This window comes from Schistocerca nitens, chromosome 2 (genome assembly GCF_023898315.1).
Source record: "Schistocerca nitens isolate TAMUIC-IGC-003100 chromosome 2, iqSchNite1.1, whole genome shotgun sequence".
In the NCBI taxonomy this organism is placed as follows: Eukaryota; Metazoa; Arthropoda; class Insecta; order Orthoptera; family Acrididae; genus Schistocerca; species Schistocerca nitens.
This window is the reverse complement of record NC_064615.1, coordinates 1,050,367,991-1,050,376,005: the sequence shown is the minus strand read 5'-3', so window position 1 is coordinate 1,050,376,005 and position 8,015 is coordinate 1,050,367,991.

Genomic DNA, 8,015 nt, shown 5'->3' with positions numbered 1-8,015 from the left:
ATGGAATGTTATCTGTCGCTTCTGCCTTATTTGATACTAAGTCCTGCAAAGCCCGTTTAAATTCTGATTCTAATACTGGATCCGCTATCTCTTCTAAATTGACTCCTGTTTCTTCCTCTATCACATAAGACAAATCTTCCCCTCATAGAGGCCTTCTGTGTACTCTTTCCACGTACCCGCTCTTTCTTCTGGATTCAACAATGGATTTCCCGTTGCACTTTTTTATGTAACTCTCCTCGCTTTTAACTTCATCGAAGGTTGTTTTGACTTTCCCATATTCTGAATCAGACCTTCTGACAATCATTTCTTTTAGAATTATACATGTTAATAGCTTCAGCTGCTGACGGGTGTTGATACGTATATATCAACGGGGACAGGTGAAAATGTGTGCCCCGATCGGGAGATGTCCGAAAGAACAGACACCATATCCATATAAGTATATAGTTCTGGCAATACCGGCCATGACCTTCTCCTTCTGTGCGGATGCACGCATATTACCCGAACTCTTACGGGACTTGGTAAGAATGTCTTCCATGAGTAATGAGTGTGTTGGGTAGGGACACTACGAATGTAGTATGTGGACATACACTCCTGGAAGTGGAAAAAAGAACACATTGACACCGGTGTGTCAGACCCACCATACTTGCTCCGGACACTGCGAGAGGGCTGTACAAGCAATGATCACACGCACGGCACAGCGGACACACCAGGAACCGCGGTGTTGGCCGTCGAATGGCGCTAGCTGCGCAGCATTTGTGCACCGCCGCCGTCAGTGTCAGCCAGTTTACCGTGGCATACGGAGCTCCATCGCAGTCTTTAACACTGGTAGCATGCCGCGACAGCGTGGACGTGAACCGTATGTGCAGTTGACGGACTTTGAGCGAGGGCGTATAGTGGGCATGCGGGAGGCCGGGTGGACGTACCGCCGAATTGCTCAACACGTGGGGCGTGAGGTCTCCACAGTACATCGATGTTGTCGCCAGTGGTCGGCGGAAGGTGCACGTGCCCGTCGACCTGGGACCGGACCGCAGCGACGCACGGATGCACGCCAAGACCGTAGGATCCTACGCAGTGCCGTAGGGGACCGCACCGCCACTTCCCAGCAAATTAGGGACACTGTTGCTCCTGGGGTATCGGCGAGGACCATTCGCAACCGTCTCCATGAAGCTGGGCTACGGTCCCGCACACCGTTAGGCCGTCTTCCGCTCACGCCCCAACATCGTGCAGCCCGCCTCCAGTGGTGTCGCGACAGGCGTGAATGGAGGGACGAATGGAGACGTGTCGTCTTCAGCGATGAGAGTCGCTTCTGCCTTGGTGCCAATGATGGTCGTATGCGTGTTTGGCGCCGTGCAGGTGAGCGCCACAATCAGGACTGCATACGACCGAGGCACACAGGGCCAACACCCGGCATCATGGTGTGGGGAGCGATCTCCTACACTGGCCGTACACCACTGGTGATCGTCGAGGGGACACTGAATAGTGCACGGTACATCCAAACCGTCATCGAACCCATCGTTCTACCATTCCTAGACCGGCAAGGGAACTTGCTGTTCCAACAGGAGAATGCACGTCCGCATGTATCCCGTGCCACCCAACGTGCTCTAGAAGGTGTAAGTCAACTACCCTGGCCAGCAAGATCTCCGGATCTGTCCCTCATTGAGCATGTTTGGGACTGGATGAAGCGTCGTCTCACGCGGACTGCACGTCCAGCACGAACGCTGGTCCAACTGAGGCGCCAGGTGGAAATGGCATGGCAAGCCGTTCCACAGGACTACATCCAGCATCTCTACGATCGTCTCCATGGGAGAATAGCAGCCTGCATTGCTGCGAAAGGTGGATATACACTGTACTAGTGCCGACATTGTGCATGCTCTGTTGCCTGTGTCTATGTGCCTGTGGTTCTGTCAGTGTGATCATGTGATGTATCTGACCCCAGGAATGTGTCAATAAAGTTTCCCCTTCCTGGGACAATGAATTCACGGTGTTCTTATTTCAATTTCCAGGAGTGTATAAGGTGTGAATGTGGCTATCACGGGAGGCGTGCGCAAGATACTCCCTGCAGTCGCACTATCCGTTGTGCCCTCGGTGGCTCAGATGGTTCAAATGGCTCTGAGCACTATGGGACTTAACATCTGAGGTCATCAGTGCCCTAGAACTTAGAACTAACCTAAGGACATCACACATATCGATGCCCGAGGCAGGATTCGAACCTGCGACCGTAGCAGTCGCGCGGTTCTGGACTGAAGCACCCAGAACCGCACGGCCACCGCGGCCGGCCTGGCTCAGATGAATAGATCGTCTGTCATGTAAGCAAAGATCACGGGTTCGAGTCCCGGTCAAGGCACACATGTTTACCTGCTATTCTAATTTCGTACTAGACGGCTGCAGGTCATAAATGGTGTTTATATCCATATAAATCATTTCTTTATCGATTTCTTCACATTTTTCAGGCAGCCATTTGTCTTACCTTCTCTGTACTTCAAATTTATTTCATTCCTAAGCGACTTATATTCCTGAGTTTCTCAGAATATTTTTGTACTTCCTTCTTTCATAGATCAACTGAAGAATTTCTTCTGTTATCCATTGTTTCTTCGCAGTTACCGTCTTTCGATCTACGGTTTTCTTTCCAACTTCAGTGATTTCCGTTTTTAGAGAGGTCGATCCCTCAAAAAATGTATGTGTGAATTCCTAAGGGACCATACTGCTGAGGTCGTCGGTCCCTAGACTTACACGCTACTTAAACTAACTTAACGCTAAGGACAACACTCACACCCATGCGATTAGTGACATGGCGCCTCTAACCGCGCGGCCACTCCGCGCGGCGGTGGATTCCTGTTCAACTGTTCTGCATACTGAGAAATTCCTTGTTGATGTATCTACAGTCTTAGAGAACTTCGAGCATATCTCGTTAGTCCTTTGTACTTCTGTACCCACGTTTTCGGCTATTGATTCTTCCTGACTAATCTCTTAAATTTCAACCTACTCTTCATCACTACCACATTGTTATCTGAGTATATATCTGCTCCTATGTATATCTAACAATCCAGTATCTGGGATCTCTTTCTGACCATGATGTAAAGTAAATGAAATCTTCCCGCATCACCCGGCTTTCTCTAATTATACCTCCTCTTCTTGTGATTTTTGAACAGAGTGTTCGCTTTACTAGCTTAAATTTATTACAGAACTCAGTCTTTCTCATCTCGCATTCCTTGTCCCAAGCCATATTCTCATGTAACCACTTCTTCGACGCCTTCCCTACAACATCAATCCAGTCTCCCTTTACGTACTGTATTACCCTTTCAGTACCCTCATACACTCTCTCTATCTCTTTATCCAGTCCACATCTTGAGCTATCGTTGTCGGCGTGGCTTTGTTGTCGATTCTGATATGAACACCCTATCACTGAACTGTTCACAGTAACACATCTCTGCCCCACCTTCCTATTCATAACGAATCCTACTCCCGTTATACCATTTACGCTGCCGTTGATAATACCCTAAATTCATCTCACCACAAATCCTGGTCTTCTTTCCATTTCACTTCACTGACCCTTACTATATCTAGAACGAGCTTCTGCGTTTTCCTTTTCAGATTTTCTAGCTTTCCTATCACGTTCAAGCTTCTGACATTCTTACACTCCGACCCGTACAACGTTATCCGTTCGTTGATTATTCAATCGTTTTCTCATGGTCACTTTCAACTTGGCAGTCCCCTGCCAGAGGTCCGAATGGGGGACTACTACGGAATCTTTCGCCAATGGGCAAGTGATCATGACATTTTTTCAACCAAAGGCCACATGTCTTGTGGATACACGTTATGTGTCTTTAATGCAGTGGTTTTCATTGCCTTCTGCATCCTTATGCCGTTGATTATTGCTCATTCTTCCGCCTTTAGGGAGAGTTTCCCACCTCGAGGAGAAGAGTGTGCCCTGAGTCCCAGTCCGCTTCCCCGCCCTCTTTGACGAGGCCATTAAAAAACTTGGGTAACTTCTATGCCGGAAGTCTTCGGCCGCCAATTATGATTATTAATCAAAATATAAGTGTTGGTGAGTTTCGATCCCAGCCCCGAGGACGTGTTGATTATTAATCAAAGACGCAGTCACTTTTCTTTGGCTAATCTTTTTTTTTTTCATTATTGTTCGTTGCATTTGTTTGGAGCGGACATCCAATGATACCCTTTCAAGATCATCGATGACCCATTCACTCTGTCTTTTCTTTTCTTTTATATTTTTTATTTCAGAGGGCAGCTAACCCGCCCAAGACCACGGGTATATGTCCTCTGACAATGCTATAAACTCTATAGAAGACCTTGGTATGACACTGGTTGTTGAGCTAACAGCTAAACTATAAAATTACAATGGTAAAAGAAATGATGGAAATCGCGTCAAAGTTGTTTTCCTTACGTAAGTACCACGAAGATTTAGTTGTTGATCAACACGATACCTGGTATTCACATACTATGATGTCACAAGTCCACGTTAACGGATGTGAAGACGTGTTGAGTAACACTCTACCAAGCAAATCAATAGCCAACTGACGTCAGAACTATCGAATAAGTGCACTGCGTTCGATAACACAGTACATCCTGTTTGCCCTGTAATCTATCAGGTTCTACACTGCCGATAATCTGAATGCGCTACACGGTTAAAAATCTAGGCTTGGCTACTCACTGATGACAACGATAACTTACCGATATGCACAAGTATGTAAGAAATTTTGATTATTTTGGTAACACGTAGCGGAGGTTACACAAATTCAGCCTACAGAAATGATAATGTACACTCATGCTCATAAATGAAGGGTAATGCTCATACATAGTGAAACAACACTGTGGTGGGCGGTTTGCGGGTTTAAATCACCTCGGGGTATGACCATGCGGTGCATTTGACCTGCGGTCGTCGCACGGCGGCGCTGGCAGCAGTCCACATACGCAGAGGTGTTCAAAAATGGTTCAAATGGCTCTGAGCACTATGGGACTCAACTGCTGAGGTCATTAGTCCCCTAGAACTTAGAACTAGTTAAACCTAACTAACCTAAGGACATCACAAACATCCATGCCCGAGGCAGGATTCGAACCTGCGACCGTAGCGGTCTTGCGGTTCCAGACTGCAGCGCCTTTAACCGCACTACGCAGAGGTGTGTTGGTGCATGTCAGAGTACGGTACAGCGAGTTGAGTGTTCAGACACTTTCCGACGTGCTAATGGTGACTGTGTGTTGAAAATGGCTCAAAGAACACATGTTGATGACGTTACGAGGGGTAGAATACTAGGGCGACTGGAGGCTGGTCAAACACAGCAGGTCGTAGCACGAGCCCTCTGGTGCCACAAAGTGTGATCTTAAGATAATGGCAACGATTCCAGCAAACAGAAAACATGTCCAGGCGCTACGGTACGGGACGTCCACAGTGTACAACACCACAAGAAGACCGATACCTCACCATCAGTGCCCGCAGACGGCCACGGAGTACTGCAGGTAGCCTTGCTCGGGACCTTACCGCAGCCACTGGAACAGTTATCTCCAGGCACACAGTCTACAGACGACTGAACAGACATGGTTTATTCACCTGGAGACCTGCAAGGTGCATTCAACTGACCACTGGTCACAGGAGAGCTCGTAAAGCCTGGTGTCAAGAATACAGCCCATGATCATTGGAACAGTGGTCCCAGGTTATGTTCACGGACGAGTCCAGGTATAGTCTGAACAGTGATTCTCACCGGGTTTTCATTTGGTGTGAACCAGGAAACGTATGTGAACCCCTTAATGTTCTTGAAAGGGACCTGTATGGAGGCCGTGGTTTGCTGTGGGGTGGGATTATGATTGGTGCACGTACACCCCTGAATGTCTTTGACAGAGAAACTGTAACAGGTCAGGCGTATCGGGACGTCATTTTGCATCAGTATTTCAGCCTTTTAAGGGGTGCAGTGGGTCCCTAACGAGCTGCCGTCGTGGAGGTGTACCTTGAAACAGAACATACCATGCGAATGGAGTGGCCTGCCTGTTCTCCAGCCCTAAACCCCATCGATCATGTCTGGGATGCTCTCGGTCGACGTATCGCTGCACTTCTTCTAACCCCTAGGACACTTCAGAAGTTCCGACAGGCACTGGTGCAAGAATGGGAGGCTACCTCCCAGCAGCTGCTAGACCACCTGATCCAGAGTATGCCAACCTACTGTGTGGCCTGTGTACGTGTGCATGGTGATCATACCCCATATTGATGTCGGGGTGAATGCGCAGGAAACATTGGCGTTTTGTAGCACATTTGTTTGGTGATGATTTTCTCAACTTATCACCAGTACCGTGGACTTCACAGATCTGTGTCGTGTGTGTTCCCTATGTGCCTATGCTATTAGCGACAGTTTTGTGTAGTTCAAATGGTTCAAATGGCTCTGAGCACTATGGGACTCAACTGCTGAGGTCATTAGTCCCCTAGAACTTAGAACTAGTTAAACCTAACTAACCTAAAGACATCACAAACATCCATGCCCGAGGCAGGATTCGAACCTGCGACCGTAGCGGTCTTGCGGTTCCAGACTGCAGCGCCTTTAACCGCACGGCCACTTCGGCCGGCCTTTTGTGTAGTGCCACGTTGTGTGGCACCACACTCTGCATTTATGAGTATGAGTGTAGTTGCAATTACTATGGAATCTTTGAACCATAGTCTATTATTAAACAACCAGCTGAGGACAAGTCAGTGCAACAGACTATAGATCCTCTCCTTCTCAGTATAAAAATAAATGCGTAACGTCCTCACTTAAGGTTTTTGAAAATCCACATAAATTTTCTTTCCACTACTCACAGTGAGTTAGGAGTCAGGACTGAAAGTGGAAATTATAAAAAAATTCCAGTCATACTGCTAATATAACAGAAATACAATTGTGTATTTATTTCTTTATCGTGGCAAAATTAGGGTCACTTGGTACGCTGTTACATCTAACACACTATATTCGTTGTCACACATACGTTACAAAATAGCTTAGATTTAGTATAAAATCCCACCCTTAGGAATAATTTAGACAGAAATCGATAAACCAGAACGTGAAAATAAAAATAATAAAAATGAATTTATTATAGGCAGGTTATGGATGGTGGCAGTGATCAGGGTGAGACAAGAGGTACGAAGGAGGGAGAGAGACAGGAAGACAATGAAATGAGGACGGTAAATGACACGACTTAATCACCAGTGAAAAGAAAAAGAAGCATAACTTGCAAAAGATTTATGCATTTGCCTCTCTGTATCACGGCGAAGAATGAGCATTTATATCAGTATTCGTTGGAAAACTGATGGGAGGAACAAAAGGAGATGCACCACTTTTCCTTTCTCAAATGCAGCTGGATGTTACATCGTCCGTCGCGTGCAGGGTGTCTAGTTCAGTCGGCAGACAACAGCAGCGGAAAGGGGTTTACAAATACATACAGATAAGGGTTAACAGTCGGAGTAGGTTTCAGTCAGAATTTTTTGGGACTGAAGCGGGTAGTATTGTGGCGAAACCAACGACATATCGTCTACTTTTACAGGGAGCCTTTATCAGGTTGACTGACCGCACTACAATACTGCTAAATCTGCCCAGAGGCTAGAGAGAACGCGAGTACGATAGCAGAAGTGGTGCTGACGAAAGAAAGTCCTAAACTGCACAGATAGTTCTCATTGTGTAGCTGGACATATACGTACAGCATACAACGCTTGTGAGAGATAAAACTCATTGCCCCTGTATTCCTCGGCGTCTCTCTTTTACTGAGAGACACTAAACGCTAGGAATTGTCATGCGTTTGCAACTTTTGTCCTTAATTTTTAAACTGTATATGAATCTCGCCATTCATAGTTTGTGTTGCCTCTGCATTAGGAGCGACTTAAAATGGAATGACCATATGAAATTAACCGTCGGTAAAGCAAATGCCAGACTGAGATTCATTGGAAGAATCCTAAGGAAATGCAATCCGAAAGCAAAGGAAGTACGTTACAGTACGCTTGTTCGCCCACTGCTTGAATACTGCTCAGCAGTGTGGGATCCGTACCA